Source organism: Mytilus galloprovincialis, chromosome 11 (genome assembly GCF_965363235.1).
Source record: "Mytilus galloprovincialis chromosome 11, xbMytGall1.hap1.1, whole genome shotgun sequence".
NCBI lineage: Eukaryota > Metazoa > Mollusca > Bivalvia > Mytilida > Mytilidae > Mytilus > Mytilus galloprovincialis.
The window spans coordinates 50,166,105-50,177,507 of record NC_134848.1 but is presented as its reverse complement, the minus strand read 5'-3'; the positions used below and the strand labels follow the sequence as shown (position 1 = coordinate 50,177,507).

Sequence of the window (11,403 nt, the reverse complement as noted above, 5' to 3'; positions counted from 1 at the left end):
CGCTTAGTTATCTGGAAAATTTTGCAGGTTTGAAGTGAAGGTTTTTCATAGATCTGTAAGAGGTTCTCTGCAAGGTCCGTATCGACAAATACTTTTGCTGAAAAGAAATATAGCAATTTCTACGGCGCCTTTAGTTTGTGTTTATGTAGAAGCTGATTTAGGGTAGAAGTTATTTTGGAATAGTTGTGTATGAACTTCCGGTAATAATTGCATAGTTCAAGGAACATACGTACTTCTTTATAACATTTTTCGGTGCAAAGGAATGTCCAGATACAGTTTTCTCTGGATCTACTGCAATGCATTCTTTGCTGATAATATGGCCTAAATATTGGACTTCTTTACATGCGAATTGACACTTCGACGGCTTTAATTCCAGGTTGGCTTCGATTAATTTATCAAATAGAGCTGCTAAGTGATAAAGGTGCTCTTCAAAATTTTACTGTAAAAAGGAAGTCGTCAACATATACTAATGTAAAGTCACTTTTCTTCCGGTTATATGACCTTGCATTCATCTTCGTTTCAGCTTCATAATCACGAATTTCAGTTGGTACTCTGGTGTCTTCAGCTTATCATCAAAATACTTTAGAGACTTGCCACTGGATCTCTCTTTGCAAATTTTCTCGTGTAGATCTCCTGTAGCTCAACCGTCTAGTAGAACTGTTATCGACAGTACTGTGTAGATATGGTCGATGAAATTGTTACAAATATTTATGGTCACATCTTCTCTCCAAACAGACTTGATACCATTGATGAGATCTCTTTGTGTCTTTGGTTCTTTTTGAGACAATCTGGATTTCATCATGCTCCACTCCATCTTGATTGGATTAAAATCGGGACTTTCTGCTGGACATCCCACCAGTTAATATTCTGTTGCTTCATGAAGTCTTTTGTGTCATTTGCAGTGTGCTTATGATGATTATCTTGTTGTAGTCGATAAGTGTCAGGATGAATGCTATTAGGCCTGTCGCCAGTATAGAGTTAATGTCGAATGCTGATGTCGTGATGTTTTCAAATATCAGAATACTCGTGGTCCCCCGACGACTTATACCAGCCCAAATGTGTATATTTAGTGGGTGCTTATGTTAAGGTAAAACTGGAGCAACGGAGTCTTTTTCTCGGTAGTTGATAACCTTGTTATCGTGCAGCTGCACGGAACATTCGTCAGTGAGGACAACTTATCGAAGTTATCGTTGTCGGCAATGACGGCCATAAAAACAGAACTTGTTAACTTGTTTGGTTCTCGAACTATCTGTCCATATCTAGACGAAGAAGCTGTATAACCGGCCTCTATTATGACTTTTTGGACAGTTAATTTGCTTGTATGTTTACCCTTGTCTGCTAAAACACGCTGAATATCGGTAGACGTTTGAATAGAGTTTTTTTTTTTGCTAGTGCATTCTTTACAAATTTGACGTTATGATCAGTGATATATTTGAAAATTGGTAATTTTTCTTCCCCCTTGCTCAAATTTTCGTAGCCTGTCTTGCCGCTTTGGTATCTTTTGGTGACATGTTTAACGGTACCCCAGGTAACATCTTGGTGCCTCGGGCAACTAATTTATTTACAATTTAAAAGAGCATGGACAGGCCAGCTCTGTCTTTAGTAAATCGATGATTTTGAAATAATAGATACTTAAAATAATTAATAACGTAACTTTTTTTAATTTTTGAAATTGGGAAATAAGTATTTAATACTAGTAATAGTAAAAATAAATCGAAGGAAATCCACACAAGCCGTGCGATTGTTTGATGTCCTGAAAAGAACTCAAACTTTTTTCCTGACTTCAAAAAATGGGTTGTTTTAAAGGATTGTTTATTTTTTTCTCGAAGAATTTTTATTTTACTTAAGCTGTTTTCATTAAGGAGAGTTAAATTAATTTAATATACATAAAACTTAATTTTTCATCAATCATTATAATCAGTATGGCTATAAGAGCTGCTACACGATAATTTAGTCACTTTCTTCTAAAGAATGATGATGACACTATTTACACATGTCCTAGAATAAAGATTTTAACAGAATGTCGTGTTCGCTTCGGCGAGCGATATCCTCTTATTTACAGCAATAGCTCCGACAACCTAGAAACAACTGAGATATAAGACACTGGTGATTACATCGTAATGAAAAGCAGAGTATGCAGTTGCCCCGTCATCACCTCTATCACCACCAGAGTCGCTAGCTAAATCAGGTTCATCTGACTCGCAACCAGATACACCGTTAACAATACGCAAAAGAAAAAGAGTGATCCGTCGCGCAAATAAAGTTAAAAGGGTCAAACAACTAGCTGTTATGTTGAGCATAGGAGAGGGGATCAACGACTCGTACCAGTACAGGTCGCCGTCAATTTCGCCTGAACTACCACTTCATCTATCTGCTCCAACACCACCTTCACCAACAACTAATCTCGCAACTCCGCCACCAATAAGTGTAGCAGCTTTTACGCATTACAACACCAACAAACAAGGACCCATCGGCTTTTCACTGCAAAAGTCTCTCTAAGCAATTGAAAAACAGCTTCAGCAACACCAGACTAGCCGAAGTAGAACGCATAATGACAACACAATGCAATGTAATTAAAGAGCTAGCTTCTAAACTGAAAACAGCACACATTAAGCCGTTACCAATCACTTATATTAGACTACCCACTACACCAGCTACACATACAACTCCGAGAATACCTCAACCTCTGCCAAATTTACCGCTCACTACTACATCTTCTATACCAGACTTGCTTCGACCTCAGCCACTTATGCAACGCCTCGTATTGCCTATGCATCTATTCAACGAAATTTCCCAGCCTATGCGTGAATATGACTTGAGCAATTATTCTAACTGTGGAACAAACCCGGAATCTTTTGGGGTTTTATTTCTGAAGCACTTTTTCCCGGTATTATTTACATCAGATCAGGATCGTATTCATTACTCTTACAGGGGCGGTGGTAAGCTCAGCAAATATGCAACAGAAAGAATGTTATAAAGGGGTATGTCACTGCACTCTTTCCATCAGTGTACACAGAGTCAGCCTACCATGCTTTGGTTGTTGAGAATTTAAACCAGTATCTTCGTCGACCAGTCTAAGCAGCCACCAGGAAGTGTTAAACACGTTTATGTGTGACATTATTAAATGTTTAAAACTGTATAGTATTTCATCATCATTACATGCGATACATTTTGTTTTTTATTAATGAATTACATCTCATTTTTCACTTGTTCCATCCTTGTTCTTCAATTATTTAAATGGGAGTATTTACATTTCTACCGACGACAAAAACATTCAAAAAAACTCAGAAACACAAGCATGACAAGAGTGCACACGCTGCAAATTCTTGCCTTCTTTACTAATCATTTATATTATGTTGATAGTCCTAAGTATAAAGCTCTATTACAACTGTCATATAAACTAAACATTAACCAAGATAACTAAACAAAGACCCATGAACCATGAAAATAAGGTCAAGGTCAGTTGAACCATGCCAGGCAAACATGTACAGCTAACAATGCTTCCATACATCAAATATAGTTGACCTATTACTTATAGTTTAAGAAAAATAGATCAAAACACAAAAACTTAACATGCGCAATGAACCGTGAAAATGAGGTCACGTTCAATTAAAACCTGCGCAACCGACATATAGATCATAAAATATTTCCATACACCAAATATAGTTGACCTATAACATATAGTATTAGAGAAAAAAGACCAAAACAAATATAGTAGACCTATTGCATAAAGTATAAGAAAAACAGACAAAAACACAAAAACCTAATTATAGCCACTGAACTATGAAAATGAGATCAAGTTTAGATGACACCTGCCAGTTGGGCATGCACACCTTACAGTGTTTTATACACCGAATGTACAAGCCCTATTGCTTATAGTATCTGAGATATGGACTTGACCACCAAAACTTAACCTTGTTCACTGATCCATGAAATGAGGTCAAGGTCAAGTGAAAACTGTTCGACGGGCATGTGGACCTTGCAAGGTACGCACATATCAAATATAGTTATCCTATTACTTATAATAAGAGAGATATTCAACATTACAAAAAATCTGAACTTTTTTTTTCAAGTGGTCACTGAACCATGAAAATGAGGTCAAGGACATTGGACATGTGACTGACGGAAACTTCGTTACATGAGGCATCTATATACAAAGTATGAAGCATCCAGGTCTTCCACCTTCTAAAATATAAAGCTTTTAAGAAGTTAGCTAATGCCGCCACCGCCGGATCACTATCCCTATGTCGAGCTTTCTGCAACAAAAGTTGCAGGCTCGAAAAAACAAAGCAGACCATCTATAACTGAATCTATTTTAAAAGAGTAAAATCCATTTTATTCCTTTTTATAATCTTGTTCTATGTTTACCATAAATTGAATGCAGATTTCATAAAAAAAACACACATTTTACAATATTCCATGTTTTTATTCTGATAATTGATAAAATTTACATTTAATTTTCGAGAAATTTCCCAAATTATATGAAAGTTTAAAATATTTGTGGTAAAGATGTATGTGACAACTTTTAATTTCGAAAAATATCCCAAAATCATTTTTAACATTGTTATGTATAACATATATACGTTGGCAAAGCATGTTAACAAACAGATCTGAAACACATTTCTGGAAACATCCCGACAAAAATAAACCAGCAAGTGGAAAATGTATACAAAAATGTCTTCGAATATTTGGGGATTTATACCGAAAACCATACATATATGCTAGAACTCCCGACTAATAATTTCTTTCAAAATTTCGGGAAAAATCCCCAAAATATAAATCTTGAATCAGGCACATATTTGTTACATGGATTTTTTACCCATTTCGGGATTTCCCGAAATAAAATCTTACAAGCAAATTTTCAAGATTATGCCAGAGATTTCTTAAACATACTAAGAATAATCCCGAAAATACAAAATTTTTTATAAGATTTTACATCACAGAATTTTGATACATAAAAAAGTTTTTATGTAAATTTGTTTCCAACTTTGTTAAATATGTTATTCATAAAAAATATGTTTCTAACTGAAAAAGACTTGTATTTTGTTTTAAAACTATACTTTTCATTACAGTTCCTAAAAAGGATTTTCTAAGAAATATTAAGGTTGCTTTCTACTGCATCTCTTTAGTCATGTTTCTCTGATGTTCTCTACAGCAAAATATGATAATAAAAATACTGTTCTAAATAAAAGTACATGTACTATATAATATTACAAATATATACAATTAAATATTACTACAAATCATAGTAGACATTTGAATAAATCTTTATATTAACATGTGCAATGTTTGTTATATTCAAATGGAATTATTACATGTACGAACGTTGATTTAGTTTCTATGTTTGAATATTTCCTTATACATTGTGTAGGCATCCGCTTTCAGTTCGTTCAGCAAATTCGTTAGGTACTGCTTGCAAACTCTGTATTTTTTAATCACAGAATAAATTGGCACTAACCGTAAGCCAAAACCTGGCATTTCTTCTTTGAAAATCTTCAAAAGTTTGAGAATATGTTCATCGGAGTAGTAGTGCTTTAAATTCGGGACGTCTTTAACACCTACACTGTCTAGTTCAAATACTTTAAAATACGTTGTGATTTCAGCTCTGATATTATCATCATAGTTATGCGGGTTCTCCTTTAGGGATGCATATAGATAACTGTAATGCATTGCGTGTAAATAAGCAACATTTGTAATTCTGCCTAATAAATCTTTATATTTTTTCTCAATAATTTCTTCTGTAAAGGCAGGTATAGAAAACAGAATTGCTTCAAACTTTACCGTTGTAACTCTATGTTGCATGAATTTAACTAGTTTAGACATATCTCCTATATATGGCTTGTTATTTGAAATTATGAATATGTCCGCTCCTTTTAAGGCTGGCATGCTTTCCTTTGCCCTAGCAATTGTATACATGATATCATTAAGAACTGTCTTTTCATTTTTACCCCTTCGTTTACCACTGTCTATGTCTTGATCAAGTTTTGTTCTTACAAAACAGAACGGTTTCTTGGCTTCTTGTAACTGTCTAACTAACCATTCGTCATCAGTTGTAGGTATACTGGTGAAAAATATGATAAACATGTCATACTTACTAATGTTGACTTTTTCAAGAAATTTCTCTCTTGTTATGGTTGTTGTGCCGTATCCCGGAAGATCGCAGTATAATATGTGCTTATATTTGGGATGTACATATGATTCAACCTCTAAGGTTGTGTCTCCATAACCTTCTTGTGCATAACCTTTATCTTTATAACCGACACCCCTTATAACATTAATAAAGGAAGATTTTCCCGAAGAACTTTGCCCAGCAACTGCAATCTTAACCTTTGCTCTTTTCCATTTCGTCGCTTGCACCATAAGAAATTTTGTCGTGGCAATTACACCATCGGTTTTCAGTCGATGTAGTATATCATTTTCCATACTCTCCCTAATCTCTGATTCCAGGAGAGTTTCATCTTGTTCATCTAATAAAACAAGTTTATAGATCATATAATATAAATTGAATGAACGTGCTTCCTTTATAAATTTGGAGATACCTAACTAACTCATAAACAATGTATATGTCGTGTACAAGTTGTGATTTTGTACAGGTTATACCAAGTACAAAAATGTTATAATTTGTCCAATGCAAATATACAAGTTATAACATGTGCAAACTATTGCTTAAAAGGGGTTTTAACTTGTACAAAATTTGAAAATAAAAGTATGTTTCTATTATTACAAAGTATGCCATTAATCTCAATAATATTTTCTTCATTTTTGTTATTGTCCATTCATGATAGTGTGATATCTTTTTGATACAGTTAATCATGTGACAAATAGTTTTTATAATTACTTTATACCTTAAGGTGGTATAGGAGTCTAAATTATAAATTTGGCCGACAGGAATTTTCTGAAGCTACAGGTTTTGACACCTTTACACATTTTGTATTGATTATACAGGAAAAACATCATTATGTGATTAGAAGCTAAATGATAGAATTGTAAAATAAAATACGAGAAGATAGCTTTTATTGAATGCTTTGAGAATAGCAATAGAAAAGATAGGGTGAAATAAAAATAAGCAAAATTTCATGTAGATTCATTCAGAAATGCACTTTTTCGGAGTAATATCCTCTTAAATTGTCAATTTTAAAAACATTAAAAATCAAGCAAAAATAATCTTTGCTTGTAACTAGTGATATTGATAAGTTAAATCTAATAAATTAATTAAATGTTCTCTCGCCCTACTGATGAGAAAAACATAAAAGTGATGAATGTGAATGAACAAAGCGGCTATAAAATTGGAACAAAAGTTGGATAAATAAATGGATACTTGAGTAGAAACCAGGTTCCTTTTTTGCAAATGCAACTTGAAATGTGTTTGAAGTCGCACTGAGTGATTTAAGTATGAGAGAGATAGTGCGTAAGTTATCGTTGAGCGGAGGGCAAGGTTTTGTGCATTTGCAGTGTTAGAAAGGCAGGTGTAAGTCTTGAAGGTCTTGAAGAATGAAAGTTTTGTGCTATTCAAGGTGTCAAATGTCTCTGTCTTGTAGCAACAAGTAAAAATACTTGTTTCTAAAATGTATGAAATTTTAGTATTTTATGCATGCTGTAAATAAAGCCCCTATTTTGCTTTTGATTATTGTTCTTTATTATTAAATAAATTTCAATCATGCATGCATAGTCTGCTTTATTATTATTGTAAAATTTTGTTCAGCTTAAAACCATTTTTAAGCAATATTGTGTACACGTTATAAATTGCATTTTAGCTTTGTATAAATTATAGCATGTACAATAATTTTGTAACATGTTATAATCTGTACAAAATTGCAACTTGTACATGACATATACATAAAAGGAGTAATTTATTAAAAGGTGCATGTAATCATTTAGCAGTAAAGATACCGTGCTAGTTTACAGTATTTATATTCAATAAATCCAACAATAGGTCTAAAATAGTTTATGCAGGCATGACTTTAGCCATAATTCTATATACAAATATAGCCTTTAAAAGAAATTTTTAATTGCTTAACTCCTTTAGGATTTTAAAGTGACAAATTCTGTAAAACAAAATATCGTAACTGTTGAATTACAAAACTTACAACAATGAACAGATGATCAGAATAGAAGTTATAATTCTATGGACGACTTGTTCGTTTTTGGCACCTAACGACAGTTTATTTTGCAAATTTTTAACGTATTTAATGTAATTGGGTATACATTTAATGAATTGATTGCTGTTGTTTGATGATTACAAGGGTCCAGCGGTACTTATATCAGGAACATAAGGAAGCGGTTTGACTCAGATAAAGCGCGTGACAATATTGTGCATCCAACTGTATCTCTATTTGGCTATGCAAAATGGAGATATGCAATGTTTACCTAAGTGTCCGCAGCTGTAATGACACCACTTTAGTATTCTGGGTCAGTATCATTCCATTCTTATTTTCAGTTTTCGAGCTTAATACTAAAAATTGGTTATCAAAGGTACCAGGATTATAATTTAATACACCAGACGCGCGTTTCGTCTACATAAGACTCATCAGTAACACTCAGATCAAAATAGTTATAGAGCCAAAGAATTACAAAGTTGAAGAGAATAGATGACCCAAAATTCCAAAGAGTTTATGCCAAATACGGCTAAGGTAAGAGGAAAATCCTTACTCCTTATTCATTGTTATTAACATGTTATAATCGTAACATCTGTACTGCATCAAATGCTCATGTTGTCCCTGAATGTCTATTCAGTGACGCCGGAGGCAAACATTTTTTAAAAGAATCCTATGTTTATTTCAAACGTTTTAAAGTCCTGACGTATAGCCTTAAATAGATATGGGATGAGAGCTCTGCCTTAAGGGGATATATTTCTTAATTCAAAGAGATTTTAAACATTACATAACAGCAACTTATATCCGCACTTAAATGTCAACACCGAGCTTGCCACTAGGCTGATCATATTTCGGGACTTATTTTCGAACATCAGAGGCATTGACCCAGTGGTAGTAATAACATTACCGGTACTAATTTTCTTCTGCAGAAGATGCGCGTTTCGACACTTAATGTATCGTTAGTGATGACTGAATCTACAAATCTTTAAATCTATAACTTATCACAAAGGTGAAGAGCTGATATACCAAAAAAGGCCTTAAGTATAGCCACAATCATTATTTTGTCATTTACAGTAGTTTAAAAACATCTATCTCTAAAGTACCACTTGCATTCATCTAGTAGGTACAACCATTTTTAATCCCCTATTGTAGAATATATCAATTCGTAAATTTTTTTTTTTATTTCGGCAATTGGCCTCTGTATCGTTTTAAGGAAACGCATTTTAACATAATTTATATATTTGACGTAAATCGTTTTCAGAATTCTGAAAAAAACAAATTATTTACATATCATTGCCTAATTTATAATAGGTTTGATTACCATCAGATCTATCCATATTCTGTCATAATTACATCTGCCAACTCACTAAAATGTAAGCACTGATAATATGGTATTCTATTCCACATACAGTTTGAATGATCCTTTCTTTTTTTTCCTACACGGTTTGTAATGTGTTTCGATTACTAGTAACAATTAAAGACTCGTGAATTTTTGTGCTGAACATTGGTTTGTTAAGTATGTCAAAAGTCGCCGCATACGTTAAATGAGGCGACATCACCTTATATCAATACTAAAGATATTTGTTGTTCCTTGATTTGTTATATATCGTTTATGTGTGTGTTGCATTTTAATCTTGTGTTTCTGTTGTGTCGTTGTTCTCCTCTTATATTTTCAGTTATAGTTTGTAACCTGGATTCGTTTTTTTTTTCTCAATCAATTTACGAATCTCAAACAGCGGTATACTACTGCCTTTATTTGGTCAAAGAGAAATTAAAATCTTAAAACTACTCAAGTCGTATTCAACGAATGTGTATTTTCGATTGAATTCCTATGTAATTATATATATCACCTGGTAATAAATGTGTCTTTGGCGCAGAAAAGTAATCAATTACTGCTTCGTCTAAATCTTTAATTTCTTCGTCTGAATTTGGGTTTTCTTCGTCTGAATCTTGTATTTCAACAAAATCTGAATCTGTAATTTCTTCTGCCTCTGAATTTAGAAAACAATTATACATAAGGTATACGTTGATGTAAATTTGACATACTTGACAGAAGAAATCAGGGATCAGTTTTACAAAATGAGATAAATATCCAATAGGAATATTGATAAAGATTATCAAAAAAGCGGTCAATGGGACATTCAAAACTCCAAAGTCGAGGAAAAACTGACAATGCCAAACGAAAAGACGAACAAATCAACAAAGCATCACATAGAAATCTAAAGATTAGGCAACACGAACCCCATCAAAAACCTGGAATGAACTCAAGATCTCGGGGAGGGTAAGACTTTCCTGATTCAAGTGTTTCTCTTCTATACATTCTTGTTTTTAAATCTTAACGAAACTCTTATACTAATAATTGATCTTCTGGTGAAAAAAAGATGTTAGTTGGTTTACTCGTTTGAATGGTTTTATACTAGTAGTTTTGGGGCCCTATAAAGCTTGTTGTTCGATGTAAGCCAAGTCTCCGTGTTGAAGGTCTATAATGGTTTACTTTCACTAATTACGACTTGGATGGAGAGTTGTCTCATTGGCACTTACAGCACATCATCTAATATCTATATAATTATGATTTGAAATTGCCATCTATCAAACTAGCTGAACAAATTATTCTACCTTTAAATATATCTTTTTCAGGTGAAACTTTGGAAATTGTAGTGAATTCATTTAAATACACCCGTCAATAGTTTTGAATAATTTGAATCCTAGGTTGACGTTTCAATCTAGCAAACAATTGTCGACATCAATTTACTCAAATCATCCATCAAATAATTAAATAATGATCGTTACTTGCGTCAGTAATCGTTCTTATCTTTGTTGTTAACATATTTTGATTATCACGTGTGTCTGCTAACAGAATCATGTCAAATAAAATTGAGAATGGAAATGGGGAATGTGTCAAAGAGAAAACACCCGACCATAGAGAAAACTAAAATAAAACTAACTGATGAACACTTTTATCTCAAAATACAGAAAACTGTGGGTTTGTGTTAATAGTATGTATATCATAAAAATTTGCTAATTTTATTTCTTCAAATATGATCTATTGGTTTGAATACTATGCCAATGAAAAATATAAGTAGGGGTTCAGTTCTTTAGGAGGCCATTATATTTTATACATTAGAAGTTTATAACGAAAAATGCTATTTATCTGAAGATCTTGAAAACATCAAGCTACTATCCTTTTATGCTAAAAAGTTTGGCAATGTTCATATTTACCTTCGAAAAATTCTACTTTCTTTTTTACTGTTACATCATTATGATAAGGGTGACAAAACATGAAAGATAACTTCAAATCAATTTCTTTATT

The 11,403-nt window shown here is 33.0% G+C and overlaps 1 long non-coding RNA gene across 1 annotated transcript; it reads right to left on the bottom strand.

Moving 5' to 3' along the window:
* Nucleotides 1-9,943: 9,943 nt before the first annotated feature.
* Nucleotides 9,944-11,369, bottom strand: LOC143051204 (uncharacterized). The gene is made up of 2 exons (XR_012970643.1): nucleotides 11,313-11,369; nucleotides 9,944-10,084 (listed from the first exon to the last, which is right to left on the bottom strand). It is a non-coding gene; the product is annotated as an uncharacterized LOC143051204 (long non-coding RNA).
* Nucleotides 11,370-11,403: the final 34 nt, after the last annotated feature.